A 26,874-nucleotide genomic window follows, 5' to 3' on the forward strand; every position below is an offset into this window, starting at 1 on the left:
TTACACATGGTCCTGCGGATCTGTTCGTTGCAGCTCCACAGCCATCCCTCCACCGCTGCCTTACCGCTTGCGTTACCCTACGGTGGTTTTCTTTGGGAGTCGGTTTCTCTTCGGCAAATAGGTTCGTGTCGTATTAGTTTACACATTCCACATGCGTTTGTCCAACTCGGTCTGACTTTCTTCACCGAGTGTCAAGAGTCTCTAGGTCCATCGTGGCTTTTGACAAGTGGCAATGCTTCCCTTCTTTCTTTATGACCGAGTGATATGTCCATGCTCCATCTATGCCACATCTTCTTGTGCCCGCCATTTGTGGATGGGCACTGGGGCTTGTTCCACGTCTCGGCTGTGGCAAATACTGCTGCTACATACATGGCGGTGTAGGGACCTTTAGATCTCTCCGAGTTTGGTACTCTGCAGGTATGTACCCTGGAGGGGGTGTGCTCGGTCATATGGGAGCTCTCCTCGGTCCTCACGAAATCTCGGCCACCCCCGCTCCCTACCACCACACCCCATCCCACCCTGACCCCCAGCAATGTCACACCCGAGACTGGACATTTGCTCCTGATGAGTGGTGACTTTGGGCTCTGGGGCGGTACGGTGGGCCCAGGCCTTTCAGCCCGGGTCTGGCCCCTGTCTGGCACTCCGTTGCTGTCGTTCGCTTGCCTGCGTCCCAGCCACCGCCCAGAGCCCCAGCCCACCGCTGAGCCTGAGCACCCTGCACCACCACGCAGCAGTGTGGCACGCACGCTGACACGCCACCCCGCCCGAATGGAGCCCCCCCCCACTGTCACCGCCTGCCATCTGCCTTTCCTGCCACCCTCCAGGCTCGGCCCCATCTACCCGCCACCAAGCCCCTGGAGCCCCGGCCCATCTCTCACACGTCCTTGTCCTTCCCTGCCCTGCCCCGGTGTCCCCCAGTGCGGGCCTCCCTCCGGCTCCTCCGACCCACCCATACCGCACGCCCACCCCTAACGCAGATCTGTCCCAGCCTCACACATGTGCCTGGCATGGCGTCGCCACCGCCCCCATGCTTCTGCAGAGGCCCCGCTCCAGTGGCCTGCCGATCTTTCTTTCGGCCAGGTCCCCGCCAGCCCCACGCCTCCCCCTTCCCGCCGGCACTCCGCGCAGACGCCCCGCCCAAGCACCCCTGGGCCTGCCTCCCAGCACCCGGCTCGCCACCGCCCCCTCTCCCTGCCATCGTTCTGCCCCATTCCCTGATCCACGTGGGGCGGCCACCAACCATGGCCCCAAGCGCCTTCGGCCCGCACTCTCAGCCATGCACGCTGGCGCCCAAGGCCCCGGCAGGGGCGTCGAGGAAACCTCCTGCGGCGACGGCAAGCACACGTCGGGCCACGGGGGATCCACTGCCACAGGGGAATCGGCTCTGTCCCATCGCGCCCGAGTGTGCCGCCCTCGCCGCACGTTGGTGCGCTTCATCGGCCGTCCACTTCCCCTCCCCGCGAAGGACACGGTCCTTGAACAGACGAGACATCCTTTGCTGACACACCAGCCCAAGATCTGGCGGAGAGGAGGCTGCGGTGGGCGATTACCCTCGGGGAGAGTTCCTAGGGGAAGACGATGACAGGTTGGGGAGAGGGATGGAGTGGATCCTGGATAGACGGTTTGGAGAGAATGGGAAACTATAAGAGGTCATAACTAGGTGAGGGGTATGTGGAACAGGGCGCTCTGTGTGTGTGTGGGGGGGTGTGTGTGTGTGCATGCGCGCGCGAGCCCGAGTGCCCACCCTGGGTTAGGAGTGGGGGAGGGAGACCTGGGTACATCTTGCCTCACTCCGGTAGCACTGAGAGCTGTGGTCAGGCAAGGGAAATACCACGCCGGTTGGGGTGTCCACCCTGGCAGGCATCGCGGCCTCGAGCGCATCTGCCGCCTCCCGGCTGGTTGGCTAGGTTTTCCCGGCCGGCCCGCCCCGCCCGGATCTGCCTTCTCTCTCACTTCCACGGCTGCCGTGGTGTGACTCGCGGCACAGGTCCACATTCATCTTCACCCCTGTGCCTCCGGGGGAGCGAAGAAGAACGCAAGAGCCTCTTGATGAATGTGAAAGAGGAGAGTGAAAACGTTGGCTTACAACTCAGCATTCAGAAAACGAAGGTCGTGGCATCCGGTCCCATCACTTCATGGCAAATGGATGGGGACACAAGGGAACCCGGGAGAGACTTCATCTTGTTCAGTTCAGTTCAATCGCTCAGTCGTGTCCGACTCTTTGCGACTCCGTGAATTGCAGCACGCCAGGCCTCTCTGTCCATCACCAACTCCCGGAGTCTACCCAAACCCATGTCCATCGAGTCGGTGATGCCATCCAACCATCTCATCCTCTGTCGTCCCCTTCTCCTCCTGCCCTCCACCCTACCCAGCATTAGGGTCTTTTCCAATGAGCCAACTCTTCGCATGAGGTGGCCAAAGTACTGGAGCTTCAGCTTCAACATCAGTCCTTCCAGTGAACACCCAGGATTGATCTCCTTTAGGATGGACTGATTGGATCTCCTTGCGGTCCAAGGGACTCTCAAGAGTCTTCTCCAACAGCACAGTTCAAAAGCATCAATTCTGCGGCGCTCAGCTTTCTTCACCGTCCAACTCTCACATCCATACACGACCACCGGAAAAACCATAGCCCTGACTAGACGGGCTTTTGTTGGCGAAGTAATGTCTCTGCTTTTCAGTACGCTATCTAGGTTGTCCATAACCTTCCTTCCAAGGAGTAAGCGTCTTTTAATTTCATGGCTGCAATCACCATCAGCAGTGATTTTGGAGCCCAAGAAAATGAAGTCTGACACTGTTTCCACTGTCTCCCCATCTATTTCCCATGAAGCGATGGGACCAGATGGCAAGATCTTAGTTTTCTGAACGTTGAGCTTTAAGCCAACTCTTTCACTCTCCTCTTTCACTTTCATCAAGAGGCTCTTTAGTTCTTCTTCACTTTCTGCCATAAGGGTGGTGTCATCTGCATATCTGAGGTTATCGATATTTCTCCCGGCAATCTTGATTCCAGCTTGTGTTTCTTCCAGCCCAGCGTTTCTCATGATGTCCTCTGCATAGAAGTTAAATAAGCAGGGTGACAACGTACAGCCTTGACGTACTCCTTTTCCTATTTGGAACCAGTCTGTTGTTCCATGTCCAGTTCTAACTGTTGCTTCCTGACCTGCATACAGGTTTCTCAAGAGACAGGTCAGATGGTCTGGTATTCCCATCTCTTTCAGAATTTTCCACAGTGTATTGTGATCCACACAGTCAAAGGCTTTGGCATCGTCAATAAAGCAGAAATAGATGTTTTTCTGGAACGCTCTTGCTTTTTCGATGATCCAGCGGATATTGGCAAGTTGATCTCTGGTTCCTCTGCCCTTTCTAAAACCAGCTTGAACATCTGGAAGTTCACGGTTCACGTATTGCTGAAGCCTGACTTCATCTTGGGGGGCTCCCAAATCACTGCAGACGGTGGCTGCGGCCGTGAAATGTAAACGACGTTCGCTCCTTGGGAGAGAAACTATGACCAAAACTAGACAGCATATTGAAAAGCAGAGACGTGACTCTGCGAGGCGGCTCCCTCTCGGGAAAGCTACGGGTTCTCCAGTAGTCCACGTACAGATGTGAGAGTTGGAGTATAAAGAAGCTGAGCGCCGGAGAATAGATGCTTTTGAAGTGCGGTGTTGGAGAAGACTCTTGAGAGTCCCTTGGACTGCCGGGAGCTCGAACCAGTGAATCGTAGGGGAAATCAGTCCTGAATATTCATTGGAAGGACTGATGCTGAAGCTGAAACTCCCATCCTCTGGCCACCCGATGCGAAGGACTGACTCACTGCAAAAGCCCCTGATGGAAGGCAGGAGGAGACGGGGACGACACGCCAGAAGATGAGGTGGTTGGATGGCATCACCGACTGGACGGACACGAGTTTGAGTGAGCTCCGGGAGTTGGTGATGGACAGGGAGGCCTGGGCTGCTGCAGTGCACTGAGCGACTGAACTGGTACTGATGCCTCCCGGGCGCCGTGGTCCGCCTCCCAGAGCCCACTCAAGACCAGAACCCTCTCGGAGTCAGCAGCGCCGCACGGGGGTCACAGGCAGCCCGGGACCGGGCGCGCAATGGCCGAGCCGCCCAGAGAGGGGCTGGCATGAGGGACATGGGAAGGGAGGCGCGACCGCGGCCACCGGCCCCACTCCCAGAGGCAGATCCCCCTCGCTCACCTTCGGCTGTGGCCACCGCCACCGCCACCGCCACCGCCACCGCCGCTGCCGGCCGGCGCGGGCGCCCACCGCAGCCCCCTCCCCTCCCCCCCACCCTCCCCCACCCCTCCCCCACCCCCCTCTCCCACCCCGCCTCCTTCCCACCACCAACAGCAGGAGAACCAGCACAAGGCCGGGAGCATCACCGCCGCCGCCTCCAGGGGCACCAGCCGCAGCCCCTCACGGGGGAGGGAGGCCGGGGATGGGAGGCCTCAGGCGGGTCGTGGTGGAAGCGGTGCGCGGTTGCCACCGAGACCAAAAGGTTTGCCCCCGGGGACGCCGTGGCGGGGGGGCCCTGCATCCTGCTTGGGCTGGAGGTGCAGGTGCCCGGGGGCCTCTGTCGCAGCGCTGGGGCCCGCGGAGCCAGCGTAGGCTAAAAGGGTGGAAAGGTCCGGCGGCGAGGAGATCGGGAGGTGGCAGGCGGAGAGGAAGAAGAAAGGCTTCCCTGACCGGGAATCGAACCCGGGCCGCGGCGGTGAGAGCGCCGAATCCTAACCACTAGACCACCAGGGAGCGCCGGGACTCGGCCCTCGCCTGCTCCCGCTGAACCCAGCGCCTCCATGCCACCTTGGTGCCCACACCCGGCCTCCGCAAGTCCAGCCGCCCGCCCGCCCGCCCGCCCGCCCTCCCTGTCAGTCCGCCTGCCCTAGCGTGCGTCTTGTTTTCGGCACCCTCAAAACACTGTCCCTCGCCGCCGGCTTCTCGCGCCCACGCCAAAAGCCGCGGGCCAGCTGGCTCCCTGCTCCAAGCGCTCTCTCCCCCGAACGCCCCTGCCGGGAGGGCGCTGCAACTCAGCAAAAGGTCGGCCCGCTGCGTTGGCCGGGAATCGAACCCGGGTCAACTGCTTGGAAGGCAGCTATGCTCACCACTATACCACCAACGCTGCACAGCCCGGGCCGCCGCCAGACGCCGGCCCCGGGCTCGCCCCAGCACACTCCTGCCGCCGCCGCCGCCGCCGCATCCCTGCCCCGACGCCCCGTCAGCCGGCGGCTCTGCGCCGCCGCCGGCGCTCCCAGCAGCCGCGCGGCGCCCCATCTGCGCCAGCGCTACGCAGCAGCCGGGGTCCACCGGCGTGCCCGCCCCGGGGCGCCGCTCCCGCGCCCTTGCGGCCCTCCGGCCCTTCGCTCCCCGCCGCGGCCCGCGGACGCCTCCGCCCTCACCCCCGGGGGGCAAGGCGGGGCACGCAGCTCGCAGCTGCCAGCACCCAGCTGGCCAAAGCCCTTCTCCACCGGGCGCTGGGCGACGCCACTTGCCACGACGACAGGGGCACACGGGACCCACGCGCCTGCACGCCTCCCGGCGCTGTGCCGCGCCGCGCCGCGGGGGCGTCGCGAGCCTAGGAGCCCACTGCGGCAGCCACTGTGGGCGGGCGGGCCGCAAGATCCGGCTATGGTCGGGCAAGGCCGTGGGGTCGCCAAGGAGGCCCTGGCTCCGCCGTGGCGACCGAGCGCCCGGCGACGACCAAGGGCTCGGGCTGGAGGGCTGCACGGCTCGAGGGGGTCGACGGTCGGTAGACCGGGCCCCGCCGTGGGCGGCGCCCCGGCGCCTCGCCCAAAGGCGGAGGGAGGAGACGAAGGGCCCTTGGGGGCCAGGCGGCGGGCCAGAGAGCGACCGCGGCCACCAAAAAGGGTGTGTTGCCTCCCCGTCGGGGAATCGAACCCCGGTCTCCCGCGTGACAGGCGGGGATACTCACCACTATACTAACGAGGACGGCGGCGACCGCCCTGCCGCCCGGCCGCTCTCGGGCTCTCGGGCTGCCTGCCGACGCCTCCCCCTGCCCGCCACGGGCCCCGACCCGACCGCACACCAAACCAGCCGCCTCAGTCAGAGCGGCAGCCCCCGACCCCGACAGGGACGCGGACCCGGGGGACACGGGAAACTCCTAGCGCGCGCCGCCTCTTGCCTGCAACGCGGCCATTCCGCCGGGAGAAGGGGGCCCGAGAAGGCACGCGAGGCTGCGAGGACACGGTGGGCGCGCCGCCGGCCCGCGTCTGGCGAGGACAGGCGCGGGTGGGTAGGGGCCGGCACGCCAAGGGTCCGGCTGGGTCCGGGGCCAGGCGTGGGCGAGGGCGCGACCGGCGGCGGAGCCAGGCGCCTCGGCCGGCCGCCGCGCGCCGGCTCCGTCGCTCACGCACACCAGACGGCCGCCCGCCTGCCTGGCGCGGCGCACCGCGCGTCCCGCCAAGGGCGCCGGGGCTCGCGCCGCGTCGGGTCCCAGCCAGGCGAGCGGCCACGCGCCCGCCCAGGCCCGCCGTCAGGATGGCCGAGCGGTCTAAGGCGCTGCGTTCAGGTCGCAGTCTCCCCTGGAGGCGTGGGTTCGAATCCCACTCCTGACAAGCCAGCCTTTTGGCCCGCCCGACAAACGCGCCCGTCCTCCCCGCGCCACTGCCGTTCTCCACACACGCCCTCCCCGCCACCTGCAGCCCACACCAGGAACCTTCAGTCCTTCTCAGCGCATCTGTCCTCCCCAGCTGGCTGCGCCTGCAGCTGCCGGTTTTCCTGCCTCCCCGCCTCCCCGCCTCCCCTTCGCCCACCCTCGCCCATCCCCCCACTCCCACTCCCACTCCCACGGCCCCGCTCCACCCCGCCCCCGTCCGCGCCGACGCACGCAGCCCCGCGGCGGGTGGCAAGCCCTCCTCGCTTCGCCAGCGCTCCGACTTCTGCCTGGTGAACGGCCAAGTCGCTCTCGCAGCCTTGCTTCCCCGTCCGCCCCGGGCAGCTCTCCCTCCGGCCGGCACCCTGTCGTCCGCGCCCGCCCGGCCGCCCCGCCTGTGCTCCCCAGCCACACCGAGGCGGCCGAGCCCCCGCCTTGGCCGCCTGGGGTGCTGCGTGCCCTCGAGGCTTCACCGCCTTGCGGCCTTGGCCGGGCCACACCTGCCTGCCTCCCGCCCGGGACGCGTGCCACCCAGCCTTCCTGCTGGCCAGCCAACACCGGCCCTCCGTGCACGAGTCCGTCCCGGGAAGGGTGCTCCGCTGGGGAGTGAGCGGAAGCCCTGCGTGCCCGTCCACCCCACCCACAGGCGCCCGGCCCGCGCCCCCGACCTCGGCGCCACCGCGCCCGTTCCCGGGGAAAGCCGCTGCCCGGGCCGGAGCCAGGCTCGCCCTGGCGCGCTCGCTGCCTCAGCCTGCAGTCGCCGAGCCAGGAGCCGCTCTGCCAAAGGGCCCCTCCTCACCACCACCAATCCGTCAGAGCCGGACCCCTCGGGAGCGCAGGAGCCAGGGTGTCACACGCCTTTGCGTCCTTGGGCCTGAGCGCCGCTCTGCGCGTCGCGCTCCCACGCTCGCGCATCCGGCACGGCCCGAGCCCGGAGTCCCGGCCCCCGCCCGCTCTCGCACGCCCCACCCCGCCCCGGCCGGAAAGCCAGCCCGCCAGAGGGACTTTGGGTCGGGACTCCGCGGTCGCTGAGAGGAACGTCGGTGCGCGGCCGCAGCGACCACGCAGCGCCTGCCCTGACAGGGATCCCCGCGCCGGCCAGACGGCGTCGGCTCGCGGGCCCCTCGGGCGGCACCGACAGCGTCGCGGCGGCCGTGGTCGGCGCAGAAGGCGCGGGAGCCGCGTCCCGAGTGGGCCGGCGTCCCGCCGCCCGGGGGTCCCTCGAGGGCTCGCGCCCCGGGGTCCTGCACGCGCCCGGATCCTGGCTTTCAGGTCGCCCGCCCGATGGAGCAGAGAGATGCCCACGGGCGAGCAGTGAGCAGTGACGGGCGGGTGGCGGCCAGCGCCTCTGGGGCAGCGGCGGGCGGCGGCGGCCACCGGTGCATGGGTGGTTCAGTGGTAGAATTCTCGCCTGCCACGCGGGAGGCCCGGGTTCGATTCCCGGCCCATGCAGCCACTGCGTCCCCTTTTGGTCCCGCAGGGCAGCCCCAGGGCCCAGCTAGGTCTGCCCACTGAAACGCGCTCAAGGCAGGGCTCCTGCAACCGCTGGCTGCTCCCTGCCGCCAGCTGCCTCTCCCGCGCGGACGGCCCCCCACCCCACACACTCTCGGCCCTGCTGCCGAGGCTCCGTGGCCCCAAACCCCGCAGGCTCAGCCGCCCGTGCGCCCAGATACCTCCCCTGTGTTTACTCGCTTCCTCACCCGGACCCAGCCGGTGGCTCAGGGATTTCACTGGAAGGAATACCCCACCGCTGGCGCCCAGCCGCCTCCCCTCTTCACCTTTCCTCACGTCTCCAAGCTCCCTGGCTCACTCTCCCCACACTCCGAAAATCAATCACACTACGTTTGCACAGCCAGGGGCAAGGAAGTTGCCGCATCTGGCAAGGATACCTCCCTTTTCCCGGGAGGGTCCCTGGAGCATCGCCTTGCAGGAGGAGTTGCAAAGAAGTCCACCAGCTCCCGGCGGACTGTACTCTCGATTCATCTTTTGTCCCTGGGCAGAGAGAGGTTTCCACCAGCAACGCCCTCACCAGCTCAAACACCACCCCCTCCCCTGAAACCCTCTTGCCCGCCTCAGCTCAGCATCAGCCCTGCCCCAAGAGCACCACCACCTCAGCCTGCACCTTCACCATCGCCCTACTCCGCCAACCGGGCCCATCGCCCCCCCACCCTGCTCCCCCCGCCCCACCCCCATCTCCCCCATCCCCAACACCCGCCGCAGGCCCCGTTCCTCCCTCAGCCATGGCAAATCCTGCTCTTGTCAAGGAACCTGCCTTTGCTTTTGTCCCACTGGACTGCCTTCCCCCGTCCCACCCCCACCCCCACCCCCACCCCCACCCCCACCCCCACCCCCACCCCCACCCCCGGCCTGCTCCTTTTTCTGCTTCTTCCAACACAGGTGGAACTGATTTACATCCCTGGGTTAGTTTCAGGTGCACAGCAAAGTGATTCAGTCCCCTGTTCTCTTTCAGGTGATTTTGCATTGTAGCTGAAGGCGAGATTCGAATACAGTTCGCATGCTACACAGTAAAGCTTTGTTGCTTACCTACTGTACCTATAGGATGTCCTATCTCTCCATCCGACTCCAACTTTCCTCCCTCCCCTGCCTTTCCCCTTGGGTAGCCCGGTGTACGGTTTCTCCAAACCGTCTGAACGTCGGTTTCCCCTTTGCACGTGGATTCCTTTGTGTTAGTTGTTAGGTTCCACAAAGCTTTGTCCCTCTCCACCCGACTCACTTCACCAAGTGGACTCTTGCGTGGGTCCATCTGGCGTTGGGGCCCACGGCAAAGGCTGCTCCTTCTTGATGGCTGCGTCATATTCCACGGGACAGATACGCCTCATCTTCTTGTGCCGGCCACCTGCCGACGGGCACTTGGGCGTATCCCATGTCCCGGCTACGGCATAGAGGGCTGCGATGACCCTGGGGGATGCCTGCATCTCTACCCATTAGGGCTTTGGTCTTCTCCCGATGGGTACCCAGCATTGGGTTTGCTGGGTCATATGGGAAGCTCTTCTTCTTCCTATCGTTGGACCGACCCTCGACGGACTGACTTCCATGTAGTAGCAGATGCTGTTCTGGAAGGGTAGGATACTGGATCTTATTCCCTGTGGTATCCTGTGTATCCTTGTGGCTCCTCTCCTTTCTATGCAGTCCTACTACGGTATATCCGTGGAGCCCAGCTCCTCATTCATCCCTCCGGCCCTGACTTTGCCCTTGGGAAGCCCCAAGTTGCTTTCCTGTGGCTGGGTGTCTGTCGCTGTTTGGCACAGGGATTAAGGTGTACAACACTTTAGAATCCACCCATCTGTGCCCTTCTCTGTGTCTTCCCTCACCGAGGGTAATAGTCTGCAGCTCCGGCCGCTGTTGCTGCCAGTGACACTATTTGTCTCTTGTGGACGGCTCAGAGACACCCCATTCTCTGCCTTTCTCTGGTACTGCATCTTCGTGGGTGAGCCGTTGGTGACGGACACTAGGGTTCTCTCCTCGCCTCGGCTGTGGCGCACGGTGCTGCAGTGACCGTGGGGTTTGCACGTGTCTTGCCGAATCCAGAGCTGCGGCTTTCACGGATATGTACCCAGGGTTGGGATCGTGATAGCTCACCTGTTTCCGGCTTACTCAGTTACCTATCGATTTAGCTTAATTTTTAAACCTTCCTCCAATGTCGTAGTGGCGGCTGTGGGAGAAGTACAGTGGGTTTCCAATAGTGTGCTCATGTCCGACGGACTGCAAAGCGGTTCTGTTTCCCATGTACAGATTTCAGATTTCCTACGTGTTTTCAGACTCTTTTCCGTTGGAGGTTATTACAGGATACTGACTCTTAGTCCCTGCGTTGAACTGGATAAGCTTGTGGCTTCTCCCTTTACACATGGTCCTGCGGATCTGTTCGTTGCAGCTCCACAGCCATCCCTCCACCGCTGCCTTACCGCTTGCGTTACCCTACGGTGGTTTTCTTTGGGAGTCGGTTTCTCTTCGGCAAATAGGTTCGTGTCGTATTAGTTTACACATTCCACATGCGTTTGTCCAACTCGGTCTGACTTTCTTCACCGAGTGTCAAGAGTCTCTAGGTCCATCGTGGCTTTTGACAAGTGGCAATGCTTCCCTTCTTTCTTTATGACCGAGTGATATGTCCATGCTCCATCTATGCCACATCTTCTTGTGCCCGCCATTTGTGGATGGGCACTGGGGCTTGTTCCACGTCTCGGCTGTGGCAAATACTGCTGCTACATACATGGCGGTGTAGGGACCTTTAGATCTCTCCGAGTTTGGTACTCTGCAGGTATGTACCCTGGAGGGGGTGTGCTCGGTCATATGGGAGCTCTCCTCGGTCCTCACGAAATCTCGGCCACCCCCGCTCCCTACCACCACACCCCATCCCACCCTGACCCCCAGCAATGTCACACCCGAGACTGGACATTTGCTCCTGATGAGTGGTGACTTTGGGCTCTGGGGCGGTACGGTGGGCCCAGGCCTTTCAGCCCGGGTCTGGCCCCTGTCTGGCACTCCGTTGCTGTCGTTCGCTTGCCTGCGTCCCAGCCACCGCCCAGAGCCCCAGCCCACCGCTGAGCCTGAGCACCCTGCACCACCACGCAGCAGTGTGGCACGCACGCTGACACGCCACCCCGCCCGAATGGAGCCCCCCCCCACTGTCACCGCCTGCCATCTGCCTTTCCTGCCACCCTCCAGGCTCGGCCCCATCTACCCGCCACCAAGCCCCTGGAGCCCCGGCCCATCTCTCACACGTCCTTGTCCTTCCCTGCCCTGCCCCGGTGTCCCCCAGTGCGGGCCTCCCTCCGGCTCCTCCGACCCACCCATACCGCACGCCCACCCCTAACGCAGATCTGTCCCAGCCTCACACATGTGCCTGGCATGGCGTCGCCACCGCCCCCATGCTTCTGCAGAGGCCCCGCTCCAGTGGCCTGCCGATCTTTCTTTCGGCCAGGTCCCCGCCAGCCCCACGCCTCCCCCTTCCCGCCGGCACTCCGCGCAGACGCCCCGCCCAAGCACCCCTGGGCCTGCCTCCCAGCACCCGGCTCGCCACCGCCCCCTCTCCCTGCCATCGTTCTGCCCCATTCCCTGATCCACGTGGGGCGGCCACCAACCATGGCCCCAAGCGCCTTCGGCCCGCACTCTCAGCCATGCACGCTGGCGCCCAAGGCCCCGGCAGGGGCGTCGAGGAAACCTCCTGCGGCGACGGCAAGCACACGTCGGGCCACGGGGGATCCACTGCCACAGGGGAATCGGCTCTGTCCCATCGCGCCCGAGTGTGCCGCCCTCGCCGCACGTTGGTGCGCTTCATCGGCCGTCCACTTCCCCTCCCCGCGAAGGACACGGTCCTTGAACAGACGAGACATCCTTTGCTGACACACCAGCCCAAGATCTGGCGGAGAGGAGGCTGCGGTGGGCGATTACCCTCGGGGAGAGTTCCTAGGGGAAGACGATGACAGGTTGGGGAGAGGGATGGAGTGGATCCTGGATAGACGGTTTGGAGAGAATGGGAAACTATAAGAGGTCATAACTAGGTGAGGGGTATGTGGAACAGGGCGCTCTGTGTGTGTGTGGGGGTGTGTGTGTGTGTGCATGCGCGCGCGAGCCCGAGTGCCCACCCTGGGTTAGGAGTGGGGGAGGGAGACCTGGGTACATCTTGCCTCACTCCGGTAGCACTGAGAGCTGTGGTCAGGCAAGGGAAATACCACGCCGGTTGGGGTGTCCACCCTGGCAGGCATCGCGGCCTCGAGCGCATCTGCCGCCTCCCGGCTGGTTGGCTAGGTTTTCCCGGCCGGCCCGCCCCGCCCGGATCTGCCTTCTCTCTCACTTCCACGGCTGCCGTGGTGTGACTCGCGGCACAGGTCCACATTCATCTTCACCCCTGTGCCTCCGGGGGAGCGAAGAAGAACGCAAGAGCCTCTTGATGAATGTGAAAGAGGAGAGTGAAAACGTTGGCTTACAACTCAGCATTCAGAAAACGAAGGTCGTGGCATCCGGTCCCATCACTTCATGGCAAATGGATGGGGACACAAGGGAACCCGGGAGAGACTTCATCTTGTTCAGTTCAGTTCAATCGCTCAGTCGTGTCCGACTCTTTGCGACTCCGTGAATTGCAGCACGCCAGGCCTCTCTGTCCATCACCAACTCCCGGAGTCTACCCAAACCCATGTCCATCGAGTCGGTGATGCCATCCAACCATCTCATCCTCTGTCGTCCCCTTCTCCTCCTGCCCTCCACCCTACCCAGCATTAGGGTCTTTTCCAATGAGCCAACTCTTCGCATGAGGTGGCCAAAGTACTGGAGCTTCAGCTTCAACATCAGTCCTTCCAGTGAACACCCAGGATTGATCTCCTTTAGGATGGACTGATTGGATCTCCTTGCGGTCCAAGGGACTCTCAAGAGTCTTCTCCAACAGCACAGTTCAAAAGCATCAATTCTGCGGCGCTCAGCTTTCTTCACCGTCCAACTCTCACATCCATACACGACCACCGGAAAAACCATAGCCCTGACTAGACGGGCTTTTGTTGGCGAAGTAATGTCTCTGCTTTTCAGTACGCTATCTAGGTTGTCCATAACCTTCCTTCCAAGGAGTAAGCGTCTTTTAATTTCATGGCTGCAATCACCATCAGCAGTGATTTTGGAGCCCAAGAAAATGAAGTCTGACACTGTTTCCACTGTCTCCCCATCTATTTCCCATGAAGCGATGGGACCAGATGGCAAGATCTTAGTTTTCTGAACGTTGAGCTTTAAGCCAACTCTTTCACTCTCCTCTTTCACTTTCATCAAGAGGCTCTTTAGTTCTTCTTCACTTTCTGCCATAAGGGTGGTGTCATCTGCATATCTGAGGTTATCGATATTTCTCCCGGCAATCTTGATTCCAGCTTGTGTTTCTTCCAGCCCAGCGTTTCTCATGATGTCCTCTGCATAGAAGTTAAATAAGCAGGGTGACAACGTACAGCCTTGACGTACTCCTTTTCCTATTTGGAACCAGTCTGTTGTTCCATGTCCAGTTCTAACTGTTGCTTCCTGACCTGCATACAGGTTTCTCAAGAGACAGGTCAGATGGTCTGGTATTCCCATCTCTTTCAGAATTTTCCACAGTGTATTGTGATCCACACAGTCAAAGGCTTTGGCATCGTCAATAAAGCAGAAATAGATGTTTTTCTGGAACGCTCTTGCTTTTTCGATGATCCAGCGGATATTGGCAAGTTGATCTCTGGTTCCTCTGCCCTTTCTAAAACCAGCTTGAACATCTGGAAGTTCACGGTTCACGTATTGCTGAAGCCTGACTTCATCTTGGGGGGCTCCCAAATCACTGCAGACGGTGGCTGCGGCCGTGAAATGTAAACGACGTTCGCTCCTTGGGAGAGAAACTATGACCAAAACTAGACAGCATATTGAAAAGCAGAGACGTGACTCTGCGAGGCGGCTCCCTCTCGGGAAAGCTACGGGTTCTCCAGTAGTCCACGTACAGATGTGAGAGTTGGAGTATAAAGAAGCTGAGCGCCGGAGAATAGATGCTTTTGAAGTGCGGTGTTGGAGAAGACTCTTGAGAGTCCCTTGGACTGCCGGGAGCTCGAACCAGTGAATCGTAGGGGAAATCAGTCCTGAATATTCATTGGAAGGACTGATGCTGAAGCTGAAACTCCCATCCTCTGGCCACCCGATGCGAAGGACTGACTCACTGCAAAAGCCCCTGATGGAAGGCAGGAGGAGACGGGGACGACACGCCAGAAGATGAGGTGGTTGGATGGCATCACCGACTGGACGGACACGAGTTTGAGTGAGCTCCGGGAGTTGGTGATGGACAGGGAGGCCTGGGCTGCTGCAGTGCACTGAGCGACTGAACTGGTACTGATGCCTCCCGGGCGCCGTGGTCCGCCTCCCAGAGCCCACTCAAGACCAGAACCCTCTCGGAGTCAGCAGCGCCGCACGGGGGTCACAGGCAGCCCGGGACCGGGCGCGCAATGGCCGAGCCGCCCAGAGAGGGGCTGGCATGAGGGACATGGGAAGGGAGGCGCGACCGCGGCCACCGGCCCCACTCCCAGAGGCAGATCCCCCTCGCTCACCTTCGGCTGTGGCCACCGCCACCGCCACCGCCACCGCCACCGCCGCTGCCGGCCGGCGCGGGCGCCCACCGCAGCCCCCTCCCCTCCCCCCCACCCTCCCCCACCCCTCCCCCACCCCCCTCTCCCACCCCGCCTCCTTCCCACCACCAACAGCAGGAGAACCAGCACAAGGCCGGGAGCATCACCGCCGCCGCCTCCAGGGGCACCAGCCGCAGCCCCTCACGGGGGAGGGAGGCCGGGGATGGGAGGCCTCAGGCGGGTCGTGGTGGAAGCGGTGCGCGGTTGCCACCGAGACCAAAAGGTTTGCCCCCGGGGACGCCGTGGCGGGGGGGCCCTGCATCCTGCTTGGGCTGGAGGTGCAGGTGCCCGGGGGCCTCTGTCGCAGCGCTGGGGCCCGCGGAGCCAGCGTAGGCTAAAAGGGTGGAAAGGTCCGGCGGCGAGGAGATCGGGAGGTGGCAGGCGGAGAGGAAGAAGAAAGGCTTCCCTGACCGGGAATCGAACCCGGGCCGCGGCGGTGAGAGCGCCGAATCCTAACCACTAGACCACCAGGGAGCGCCGGGACTCGGCCCTCGCCTGCTCCCGCTGAACCCAGCGCCTCCATGCCACCTTGGTGCCCACACCCGGCCTCCGCAAGTCCAGCCGCCCGCCCGCCCGCCCGCCCGCCCTCCCTGTCAGTCCGCCTGCCCTAGCGTGCGTCTTGTTTTCGGCACCCTCAAAACACTGTCCCTCGCCGCCGGCTTCTCGCGCCCACGCCAAAAGCCGCGGGCCAGCTGGCTCCCTGCTCCAAGCGCTCTCTCCCCCGAACGCCCCTGCCGGGAGGGCGCTGCAACTCAGCAAAAGGTCGGCCCGCTGCGTTGGCCGGGAATCGAACCCGGGTCAACTGCTTGGAAGGCAGCTATGCTCACCACTATACCACCAACGCTGCACAGCCCGGGCCGCCGCCAGACGCCGGCCCCGGGCTCGCCCCAGCACACTCCTGCCGCCGCCGCCGCCGCCGCATCCCTGCCCCGACGCCCCGTCAGCCGGCGGCTCTGCGCCGCCGCCGGCGCTCCCAGCAGCCGCGCGGCGCCCCATCTGCGCCAGCGCTACGCAGCAGCCGGGGTCCACCGGCGTGCCCGCCCCGGGGCGCCGCTCCCGCGCCCTTGCGGCCCTCCGGCCCTTCGCTCCCCGCCGCGGCCCGCGGACGCCTCCGCCCTCACCCCCGGGGGGCAAGGCGGGGCACGCAGCTCGCAGCTGCCAGCACCCAGCTGGCCAAAGCCCTTCTCCACCGGGCGCTGGGCGACGCCACTTGCCACGACGACAGGGGCACACGGGACCCACGCGCCTGCACGCCTCCCGGCGCTGTGCCGCGCCGCGCCGCGGGGGCGTCGCGAGCCTAGGAGCCCACTGCGGCAGCCACTGTGGGCGGGCGGGCCGCAAGATCCGGCTATGGTCGGGCAAGGCCGTGGGGTCGCCAAGGAGGCCCTGGCTCCGCCGTGGCGACCGAGCGCCCGGCGACGACCAAGGGCTCGGGCTGGAGGGCTGCACGGCTCGAGGGGGTCGACGGTCGGTAGACCGGGCCCCGCCGTGGGCGGCGCCCCGGCGCCTCGCCCAAAGGCGGAGGGAGGAGACGAAGGGCCCTTGGGGGCCAGGCGGCGGGCCAGAGAGCGACCGCGGCCACCAAAAAGGGTGTGTTGCCTCCCCGTCGGGGAATCGAACCCCGGTCTCCCGCGTGACAGGCGGGGATACTCACCACTATACTAACGAGGACGGCGGCGACCGCCCTGCCGCCCGGCCGCTCTCGGGCTCTCGGGCTGCCTGCCGACGCCTCCCCCTGCCCGCCACGGGCCCCGACCCGACCGCACACCAAACCAGCCGCCTCAGTCAGAGCGGCAGCCCCCGACCCCGACAGGGACGCGGACCCGGGGGACACGGGAAACTCCTAGCGCGCGCCGCCTCTTGCCTGCAACGCGGCCATTCCGCCGGGAGAAGGGGGCCCGAGAAGGCACGCGAGGCTGCGAGGACACGGTGGGCGCGCCGCCGGCCCGCGTCTGGCGAGGACAGGCGCGGGTGGGTAGGGGCCGGCACGCCAAGGGTCCGGCTGGGTCCGGGGCCAGGCGTGGGCGAGGGCGCGACCGGCGGCGGAGCCAGGCGCCTCGGCCGGCCGCCGCGCGCCGGCTCCGTCGCTCACGCACACCAGACGGCCGCCCGCCTGCCTGGCGCGGCGCACCGCGCGTCCCGCCAAGGGCGCCGGGGCTCGCGCCGCGTCGGGTCCCAGCCAGGCGAGCGGCCACGCGCCCGCCCAGGCCCGCCGTCAGGATGGCCGAGCGGTCTAAGGCGCTGCGTTCAGGTCGCAGTCTCCCCTGGAGGCGTGGGTTCGAATCCCACTCCTGACAAGCCAGCCTTTTGGCCCGCCCGACAAACGCGCCCGTCCTCCCCGCGCCACTGCCGTTCTCCACACACGCCCTCCCCGCCACCTGCAGCCCACACCAGGAACCTTCAGTCCTTCTCAGCGCATCTGTCCTCCCCAGCTGGCTGCGCCTGCAGCTGCCGGTTTTCCTGCCTCCCCGCCTCCCCGCCTCCCCTTCGCCCACCCTCGCCCATCCCCCCACTCCCACTCCCACTCCCACGGCCCCGCTCCACCCCGCCCCCGTCCGCGCCGACGCACGCAGCCCCGCGGCGGGTGGCAAGCCCTCCTCGCTTCGCCAGCGCTCCGACTTCTGCCTGGTGAACGGCCAAGTCGCTCTCGCAGCCTTGCTTCCCCGTCCGCCCCGGGCAGCTCTCCCTCCGGCCGGCACCCTGTCGTCCGCGCCCGCCCGGCCGCCCCGCCTGTGCTCCCCAGCCACACCGAGGCGGCCGAGCCCCCGCCTTGGCCGCCTGGGGTGCTGCGTGCCCTCGAGGCTTCACCGCCTTGCGGCCTTGGCCGGGCCACACCTGCCTGCCTCCCGCCCGGGACGCGTGCCACCCAGCCTTCCTGCTGGCCAGCCAACACCGGCCCTCCGTGCACGAGTCCGTCCCGGGAAGGGTGCTCCGCTGGGGAGTGAGCGGAAGCCCTGCGTGCCCGTCCACCCCACCCACAGGCGCCCGGCCCGCGCCCCCGACCTCGGCGCCACCGCGCCCGTTCCCGGGGAAAGCCGCTGCCCGGGCCGGAGCCAGGCTCGCCCTGGCGCGCTCGCTGCCTCAGCCTGCAGTCGCCGAGCCAGGAGCCGCTCTGCCAAAGGGCCCCTCCTCACCACCACCAATCCGTCAGAGCCGGACCCCTCGGGAGCGCAGGAGCCAGGGTGTCACACGCCTTTGCGTCCTTGGGCCTGAGCGCCGCTCTGCGCGTCGCGCTCCCACGCTCGCGCATCCGGCACGGCCCGAGCCCGGAGTCCCGGCCCCCGCCCGCTCTCGCACGCCCCACCCCGCCCCGGCCGGAAAGCCAGCCCGCCAGAGGGACTTTGGGTCGGGACTCCGCGGTCGCTGAGAGGAACGTCGGTGCGCGGCCGCAGCGACCACGCAGCGCCTGCCCTGACAGGGATCCCCGCGCCGGCCAGACGGCGTCGGCTCGCGGGCCCCTCGGGCGGCACCGACAGCGTCGCGGCGGCCGTGGTCGGCGCAGAAGGCGCGGGAGCCGCGTCCCGAGTGGGCCGGCGTCCCGCCGCCCGGGGGTCCCTCGAGGGCTCGCGCCCCGGGGTCCTGCACGCGCCCGGATCCTGGCTTTCAGGTCGCCCGCCCGATGGAGCAGAGAGATGCCCACGGGCGAGCAGTGAGCAGTGACGGGCGGGTGGCGGCCAGCGCCTCTGGGGCAGCGGCGGGCGGCGGCGGCCACCGGTGCATGGGTGGTTCAGTGGTAGAATTCTCGCCTGCCACGCGGGAGGCCCGGGTTCGATTCCCGGCCCATGCAGCCACTGCGTCCCCTTTTGGTCCCGCAGGGCAGCCCCAGGGCCCAGCTAGGTCTGCCCACTGAAACGCGCTCAAGGCAGGGCTCCTGCAACCGCTGGCTGCTCCCTGCCGCCAGCTGCCTCTCCCGCGCGGACGGCCCCCCACCCCACACACTCTCGGCCCTGCTGCCGAGGCTCCGTGGCCCCAAACCCCGCAGGCTCAGCCGCCCGTGCGCCCAGATACCTCCCCTGTGTTTACTCGCTTCCTCACCCGGACCCAGCCGGTGGCTCAGGGATTTCACTGGAAGGAATACCCCACCGCTGGCGCCCAGCCGCCTCCCCTCTTCACCTTTCCTCACGTCTCCAAGCTCCCTGGCTCACTCTCCCCACACTCCGAAAATCAATCACACTACGTTTGCACAGCCAGGGGCAAGGAAGTTGCCGCATCTGGCAAGGATACCTCCCTTTTCCCGGGAGGGTCCCTGGAGCATCGCCTTGCAGGAGGAGTTGCAAAGAAGTCCACCAGCTCCCGGCGGACTGTACTCTCGATTCATCTTTTGTCCCTGGGCAGAGAGAGGTTTCCACCAGCAACGCCCTCACCAGCTCAAACACCACCCCCTCCCCTGAAACCCTCTTGCCCGCCTCAGCTCAGCATCAGCCCTGCCCCAAGAGCACCACCACCTCAGCCTGCACCTTCACCATCGCCCTACTCCGCCAACCGGGCCCATCGCCCCCCCACCCTGCTCCCCCCGCCCCACCCCCATCTCCCCCATCCCCAACACCCGCCGCAGGCCCCGTTCCTCCCTCAGCCATGGCAAATCCTGCTCTTGTCAAGGAACCTGCCTTTGCTTTTGTCCCACTGGACTGCCTTCCCCCGTCCCACCCCCACCCCCACCCCCACCCCCACCCCCACCCCCACCCCCACCCCCGGCCTGCTCCTTTTTCTGCTTCTTCCAACACAGGTGGAACTGATTTACATCCCTGGGTTAGTTTCAGGTGCACAGCAAAGTGATTCAGTCCCCTGTTCTCTTTCAGGTGATTTTGCATTGTAGCTGAAGGCGAGATTCGAATACAGTTCGCATGCTACACAGTAAAGCTTTGTTGCTTACCTACTGTACCTATAGGATGTCCTATCTCTCCATCCGACTCCAACTTTCCTCCCTCCCCTGCCTTTCCCCTTGGGTAGCCCGGTGTACGGTTTCTCCAAACCGTCTGAACGTCGGTTTCCCCTTTGCACGTGGATTCCTTTGTGTTAGTTGTTAGGTTCCACAAAGCTTTGTCCCTCTCCACCCGACTCACTTCACCAAGTGGACTCTTGCGTGGGTCCATCTGGCGTTGGGGCCCACGGCAAAGGCTGCTCCTTCTTGATGGCTGCGTCATATTCCACGGGACAGATACGCCTCATCTTCTTGTGCCGGCCACCTGCCGACGGGCACTTGGGCGTATCCCATGTCCCGGCTACGGCATAGAGGGCTGCGATGACCCTGGGGGATGCCTGCATCTCTACCCATTAGGGCTTTGGTCTTCTCCCGATGGGTACCCAGCATTGGGTTTGCTGGGTCATATGGGAAGCTCTTCTTCTTCCTATCGTTGGACCGACCCTCGACGGACTGACTTCCATGTAGTAGCAGATGCTGTTCTGGAAGGGTAGGATACTGGATCTTATTCCCTGTGGTATCCTGTGTATCCTTGTGGCTCCTCTCCTTTCTATGCAGTCCTACTACGGTATATCCGTGGAGCCCAGCTCCTCATTCATCCCTCCGGCCCTGACTTTGCCCTTGGGAAGCCCCAAGTTGCTTTCCTGTGGCTGGGTGTCTGTCGCTGTTTGGCACAGGGATTAAGGTGTACAACACTTTAGAATCCACCCATCTGTGCCCTTCTCTGTGTCTTCCCTCACCGAGGGTAATAGTCTGCAGCTCCGGCCGCTGTTGCTGCCAGTGACACTATTTGTCTCTTGTGGACGGCTCAGAGACACCCCATTCTCTGCCTTTCTCTGGTACTGCATCTTCGTGGGTGAGCCGTTGGTGACGGACACTAGGGTTCTCTCCTCGCCTCGGCTGTGGCGCACGGTGCTGCAGTGACCGTGGGGTTTGCACGTGTCTTGCCGAATCCAGAGCTGCGGCTTTCACGGATATGTACCCAGGGTTGGGATCGTGATAGCTCACCTGTTTCCGGCTTACTCAGTTACCTATCGATTTAGCTTAATTTTTAAACCTTCCTCCAATGTCGTAGTGGCGGCTGTGGGAGAAGTACAGTGGGTTTCCAATAGTGTGCTCATGTCCGACGGACTGCAAAGCGGTTCTGTTTCCCATGTACAGATTTCAGATTTCCTACGTGTTTTCAGACTCTTTTCCGTTGGAGGTTATTACAGGATACTGACTCTTAGTCCCTGCGTTGAACTGGATAAGCTTGTGGCTTCTCCCTTTACACATGGTCCTGCGGATCTGTTCGTTGCAGCTCCACAGCCATCCCTCCACCGCTGCCTTACCGCTTGCGTTACCCTACGGTGGTTTTCTTTGGGAGTCGGTTTCTCTTCTGCAAATAGGTTCGTGTCGTATTAGTTTACACATTCCACATGCGTTTGTCCAACTCGGTCTGACTTTCTTCACTGAGTGTCAAGAGTCTCTAGGTCCATCGTGGCTTTTGACAAGTGGCAATGCTTCCCTTCTTTCTTTATGACCGAGTGATATGTCCATGCTCCATCTATGCCACATCTTCTTGTGCCCGCCATTTGTGGATGGGCACTGGAGCTTGTTCCACGTCTCGGCTGTGGCAAATACTGCTGCTACATACATGGCGGTGTAGGGACCTTTAGATCTCTCCGAGTTTGGTACTCTGCAGGTATGTACCCTGGAGGGGGTGTGCTCGGTCATATGGGAGCTCTCCTCGGTCCTCACGAAATCTCGGCCACCCCCGCTCCCTACCACCACACCCCATCCCACCCTGACCCCCAGCAATGTCACACCCGAGACTGGACATTTGCTCCTGATGAGTGGTGACTTTGGGCTCTGGGGCGGTACGGTGGGCCCAGGCCTTTCAGCCCGGGTCTGGCCCCTGTCTGGCACTCCGTTGCTGTCGTTCGCTTGCCTGCGTCCCAGCCACCGCCCAGAGCCCCAGCCCACCGCTGAGCCTGAGCACCCTGCACCACCACGCAGCAGTGTGGCACGCACGCTGACACGCCACCCCGCCCGAATGGAGCCCCCCCCCCACTGTCACCGCCTGCCATCTGCCTTTCCTGCCACCCTCCAGGCTCGGCCCCATCTACCCGCCACCAAGCCCCTGGAGCCCCGGCCCATCTCTCACACGTCCTTGTCCTTCCCTGCCCTGCCCCGGTGTCCCCCAGTGCGGGCCTCCCTCCGGCTCCTCCGACCCACCCATACCGCACGCCCACCCCTAACGCAGATCTGTCCCAGCCTCACACATGTGCCTGGCATGGCGTCGCCACCGCCCCCATGCTTCTGCAGAGGCCCCGCTCCAGTGGCCTGCCGATCTTTCTTTCGGCCAGGTCCCCGCCAGCCCCACGCCTCCCCCTTCCCGCCGGCACTCCGCGCAGACGCCCCGCCCAAGCACCCCTGGGCCTGCCTCCCAGCACCCGGCTCGCCACCGCCCCCTCTCCCTGCCATCGTTCTGCCCCATTCCCTGATCCACGTGGGGCGGCCACCAACCATGGCCCCAAGCGCCTTCGGCCCGCACTCTCAGCCATGCACGCTGGCGCCCAAGGCCCCGGCAGGGGCGTCGAGGAAACCTCCTGCGGCGACGGCAAGCACACGTCGGGCCACGGGGGATCCACTGCCACAGGGGAATCGGCTCTGTCCCATCGCGCCCGAGTGTGCCGCCCTCGCCGCACGTTGGTGCGCTTCATCGGCCGTCCACTTCCCCTCCCCGCGAAGGACACGGTCCTTGAACAGACGAGACATCCTTTGCTGACACACCAGCCCAAGATCTGGCGGAGAGGAGGCTGCGGTGGGCGATTACCCTCGGGGAGAGTTCCTAGGGGAAGACGATGACAGGTTGGGGAGAGGGATGGAGTGGATCCTGTATAGACGCTTTGGAGAAAATTGGAAAACATAAGAGGTTACAACTGCCGATGACACCACCCTTATGGCAGAAAGTGAAGAAGAACTAAAGAGCCTCTTGATGAAAGTGAAAGAGGAGAGTGAAAGAGTTGGCTTAAAGCTCAACGTTCAGAAAACTAAGATCTTGCCATCTGGTCCCATCGCTTCATGGGAAATAGATGGGGAGACAGTGGAAACAGTGTCAGACTTCATTTTCTTGGGCTCCAAAATCACTGCTGATGGTGATTGCAGCCATGAAATTAAAAGACGCTTACTCCTTGGAAGGAAGGTTATGGACAACCTAGATAGCGTACTGAAAAGCAGAGACATTACTTCGCCAACAAAAGCCCGTCTAGTCAGGGCTATGGTTTTTCCGGTGGTCGTGTATGGATGTGAGAGTTGGACGGTGAAGAAAGCTGAGCGCCGCAGAATTGATGCTTTTGAACTGTGCTGTTGGAGAAGACTCTTGAGAGTCCCTTGGACCGCAAGGAGATCCAATCAGTCCATCCTAAAGGAGATCAATCCTGGGTGTTCACTGGAAGGACTGATGTTGAAGCTGAAGCTCCAGTACTTTGGCCACCTCATGCGAAGAGTTGGCTCATTGGAAAAGACCCTAATGCTGGGTAGGGTGGAGGGCAGGAGGAGAAGGGGACGACAGAGGATGAGATGGTTGGATGGCATCACCGACTCGATGGACATGGGTTTGGGTAGACTCCGGGAGTTGGTGATGGACAGAGAGGCCTGGCGTGCTGCAATTCACGGAGTCGCAAAGAGTCGGACACGACTGAGCGATTGAACTGAACTGAACAAGATGAAGTCTCTCCCGGGTTCCCTTGTGTCCCCATCCATTTGCCATGAAGTGATGGGACCGGATGCCACGACCTTCGTTTTCTGAATGCTGAGTTGTAAGCCAACGTTTTCACTCTCCTCTTTCACATTCATCAAGAGGCTCTTGCGTTCTTCTTCGCTCCCCCGGAGGCACAGGGGTGAAGATGAATGTGGACCTGTGCCGCGAGTCACACCACGGCAGCCGTGGAAGTGAGAGAGAAGGCAGATCCGGGCGGGGCGGGCCGGCCGGGAAAACCTAGCCAACCAGCCGGGAGGCGGCAGATGCGCTCGAGGCCGCGATGCCTGCCAGGGTGGACACCCCAACCGGCGTGGTATTTCCCTTGCCTGACCACAGCTCTCAGTGCTACCGGAGTGAGGCAAGATGTACCCAGGTCTCCCTCCCCCACTCCTAACCCAGGGTGGGCACTCGGGCTCGCGCGCGCATGCACACACACACACCCCCCCCCACACACACAGAGCGCCCTGTTCCACATACCCCTCACCTAGTTATGACCTCTTATAGTTTCCCATTCTCTCCAAACCGTCTATCCAGGATCCACTCCATCCCTCTCCCCAACCTGTCATCGTCTTCCCCTAGGAACTCTCCCCGAGGGTAATCGCCCACCGCAGCCTCCTCTCCGCCAGATCTTGGGCTGGTGTGTCAGCAAAGGATGTCTCGTCTGTTCAAGGACCGTGTCCTTCGCGGGGAGGGGAAGTGGACGGCCGATGAAGCGCACCAACGTGCGGCGAGGGCGGCACACTCGGGCGCGATGGGACAGAGCCGATTCCCCTGTGGCAGTGGATCCCCCGTGGCCCGACGTGTGCTTGCCGTCGCCGCAGGAGGTTTCCTCGACGCCCCTGCCGGGGCCTTGGGCGCCAGCGTGCATGGCTGAGAGTGCGGGCCGAAGGCGCTTGGGGCCATGGTTGGTGGCCGCCCCACGTGGATCAGGGAATGGGGCAGAACGATGGCAGGGAGAGGGGGCGGTGGCGAGCCGGGTGCTGGGAGGCAGGCCCAGGGGTGCTTGGGCGGGGCGTCTGCGCGGAGTGCCGGCGGGAAGGGGGAGGCGTGGGGCTGGCGGGGACCTGGCCGAAAGAAAGATCGGCAGGCCACTGGAGCGGGGCCTCTGCAGAAGCATGGGGGCGGTGGCGACGCCATGCCAGGCACATGTGTGAGGCTGGGACAGATCTGCGTTAGGGGTGGGCGTGCGGTATGGGTGGGTCGGAGGAGCCGGAGGGAGGCCCGCACTGGGGGACACCGGGGCAGGGCAGGGAAGGACAAGGACGTGTGAGAGATGGGCCGGGGCTCCAGGGGCTTGGTGGCGGGTAGATGGGGCCGAGCCTGGAGGGTGGCAGGAAAGGCAGATGGCAGGCGGTGACAGTGGGGGGGGGGGCTCCATTCGGGCGGGGTGGCGTGTCAGCGTGCGTGCCACACTGCTGCGTGGTGGTGCAGGGTGCTCAGGCTCAGCGGTGGGCTGGGGCTCTGGGCGGTGGCTGGGACGCAGGCAAGCGAACGACAGCAACGGAGTGCCAGACAGGGGCCAGACCCGGGCTGAAAGGCCTGGGCCCACCGTAGCGCCCCAGAGCCCAAAGTCACCACTCATCAGGAGCAAATGTCCAGTCTCGGGTGTGACATTGCTGGGGGTCAGGGTGGGATGGGGTGTGGTGGTAGGGAGCGGGGGTGGCCGAGATTTCGTGAGGACCGAGGAGAGCTCCCATATGACCGAGCACACCCCCTCCAGGGTACATACCTGCAGAGTACCAAACTCGGAGAGATCTAAAGGTCCCTACACCGCCATGTATGTAGCAGCAGTATTTGCCACAGCCGAGACGTGGAACAAGCCCCAGTGCCCATCCACAAATGGCGGGCACAAGAAGATGTGGCATAGATGGAGCATGGACATATCACTCGGTCATAAAGAAAGAAGGGAAGCATTGCCACTTGTCAAAAGCCACGATGGACCTAGAGACTCTTGACACTCGGTGAAGAAAGTCAGACCGAGTTGGACAAACGCATGTGGAATGTGTAAACTAATACGACACGAACCTATTTGCCGAAGAGAAACCGACTCCCAAAGAAAACCACCGTAGGGTAACGCAAGCGGTAAGGCAGCGGTGGAGGGATGGCTGTGGAGCTGCAACGAACAGATCCGCAGGACCATGTGTAAAGGGAGAAGCCACAAGCTTATCCAGTTCAACGCAGGGACTAAGAGTCAGTATCCTGTAATAACCTCCAACGGAAAAGAGTCTGAAAACACGTAGGAAATCTGAAATCTGTACATGGGAAACAGAACCGCTTTGCAGTCCGTCGGACATGAGCACACTATTGGAAACCCACTGTACTTCTCCCACAGCCGCCACTACGACATTGGAGGAAGGTTTAAAAATTAAGCTAAATCGATAGGTAACTGAGTAAGCCGGAAACAGGTGAGCTATCACGATCCCAACCCTGGGTACATATCCGTGAAAGCCGCAGCTCTGGATTCGGCAAGACACGTGCAAACCCCACGGTCACTGCAGCACCGTGCGCCACAGCCGAGGCGAGGAGAGAACCCTAGTGTCCGTCACCAACGGCTCACCCACGAAGATGCAGTACCAGAGAAAGGCAGAGAATGGGGTGTCTCTGAGCCGTCCACAAGAGACAAATAGTGTCACTGGCAGCAACAGCGGCCGGAGCTGCAGACTATTACCCTCGGTGAGGGAAGACACAGAGAAGGGCACAGATGGGTGGATTCTAAAGTGCTGTACACCTTAATCCCTGTGCCAAACAGCGACAGACACCCAGCCACAGGAAAGCAACTTGGGGCTTCCCAAGGGCAAAGTCAGGGCCGGAGGGATGAATGAGGAGCTGGGCTCCACGGATATACCGTAGTAGGACTGCATAGAAAGGAGAGGAGCCACAAGGATACACAGGATACCACAGGGAATAAGATCCAGTATCCTACCCTTCCAGAACAGCATCTGCTACTACATGGAAGTCAGTCCGTCGAGGGTCGGTCCAACGATAGGAAGAAGAAGAGCTTCCCATATGACCCAGCAAACCCAATGCTGGGTACCCATCGGGAGAAGACCAAAGCCCTAATGGGTAGAGATGCAGGCATCCCCCAGGGTCATCGCAGCCCTCTATGCCGTAGCCGGGACATGGGATACGCCCAAGTGCCCGTCGGCAGGTGGCCGGCACAAGAAGATGAGGCGTATCTGTCCCGTGGAATATGACGCAGCCATCAAGAAGGAGCAGCCTTTGCCGTGGGCCCCAACGCCAGATGGACCCACGCAAGAGTCCACTTGGTGAAGTGAGTCGGGTGGAGAGGGACAAAGCTTTGTGGAACCTAACAACTAACACAAAGGAATCCACGTGCAAAGGGGAAACCGACGTTCAGACGGTTTGGAGAAACCGTACACCGGGCTACCCAAGGGGAAAGGCAGGGGAGGGAGGAAAGTTGGAGTCGGATGGAGAGATAGGACATCCTATAGGTACAGTAGGTAAGCA

At 63.2% G+C, this 26,874-nt stretch overlaps 10 non-coding genes across 10 annotated transcripts; 4 read left to right on the forward strand and 6 right to left on the reverse strand.

The window, feature by feature from the left end:
* Positions 1-4,675: 4,675 nt before the first annotated feature.
* On the reverse strand, positions 4,676-4,747 carry TRNAE-CUC (transfer RNA glutamic acid (anticodon CUC)). Its single transcript has one exon. It is a non-coding gene; the product is annotated as a tRNA-Glu (tRNA).
* A 298-nt stretch (positions 4,748-5,045) lies between these two features.
* TRNAG-UCC (transfer RNA glycine (anticodon UCC)) lies at positions 5,046-5,117 on the reverse strand. Its single transcript has one exon. It is a non-coding gene; the product is annotated as a tRNA-Gly (tRNA).
* A 755-nt stretch (positions 5,118-5,872) lies between these two features.
* Positions 5,873-5,944, reverse strand: TRNAD-GUC (transfer RNA aspartic acid (anticodon GUC)). Its single transcript has one exon. It is a non-coding gene; the product is annotated as a tRNA-Asp (tRNA).
* Positions 5,945-6,487: 543 nt separating this feature from the next.
* Positions 6,488-6,570, forward strand: TRNAL-CAG (transfer RNA leucine (anticodon CAG)). The gene has a single exon. It is a non-coding gene; the product is annotated as a tRNA-Leu (tRNA).
* A 1,419-nt stretch (positions 6,571-7,989) lies between these two features.
* On the forward strand, positions 7,990-8,060 carry TRNAG-GCC (transfer RNA glycine (anticodon GCC)). The gene has a single exon. It is a non-coding gene; the product is annotated as a tRNA-Gly (tRNA).
* A 7,082-nt stretch (positions 8,061-15,142) lies between these two features.
* TRNAE-CUC (transfer RNA glutamic acid (anticodon CUC)) lies at positions 15,143-15,214 on the reverse strand. Its single transcript has one exon. It is a non-coding gene; the product is annotated as a tRNA-Glu (tRNA).
* Positions 15,215-15,512: 298 nt separating this feature from the next.
* Positions 15,513-15,584, reverse strand: TRNAG-UCC (transfer RNA glycine (anticodon UCC)). Its single transcript has one exon. It is a non-coding gene; the product is annotated as a tRNA-Gly (tRNA).
* Positions 15,585-16,339: 755 nt separating this feature from the next.
* Positions 16,340-16,411, reverse strand: TRNAD-GUC (transfer RNA aspartic acid (anticodon GUC)). Its single transcript has one exon. It is a non-coding gene; the product is annotated as a tRNA-Asp (tRNA).
* Positions 16,412-16,954: 543 nt separating this feature from the next.
* TRNAL-CAG (transfer RNA leucine (anticodon CAG)) lies at positions 16,955-17,037 on the forward strand. Its single transcript has one exon. It is a non-coding gene; the product is annotated as a tRNA-Leu (tRNA).
* Positions 17,038-18,456: 1,419 nt separating this feature from the next.
* Positions 18,457-18,527, forward strand: TRNAG-GCC (transfer RNA glycine (anticodon GCC)). The gene has a single exon. It is a non-coding gene; the product is annotated as a tRNA-Gly (tRNA).
* Positions 18,528-26,874: the final 8,347 nt, after the last annotated feature.

The sequence above is a fragment of the Giraffa tippelskirchi genome, chromosome 5 (genome assembly GCF_054371585.1).
Source record: "Giraffa tippelskirchi isolate mGirTip1 chromosome 5, T2T-mGirTip1v1.2.pri, whole genome shotgun sequence".
Lineage (NCBI taxonomy): Eukaryota > Metazoa > Chordata > Mammalia > Artiodactyla > Giraffidae > Giraffa > Giraffa tippelskirchi.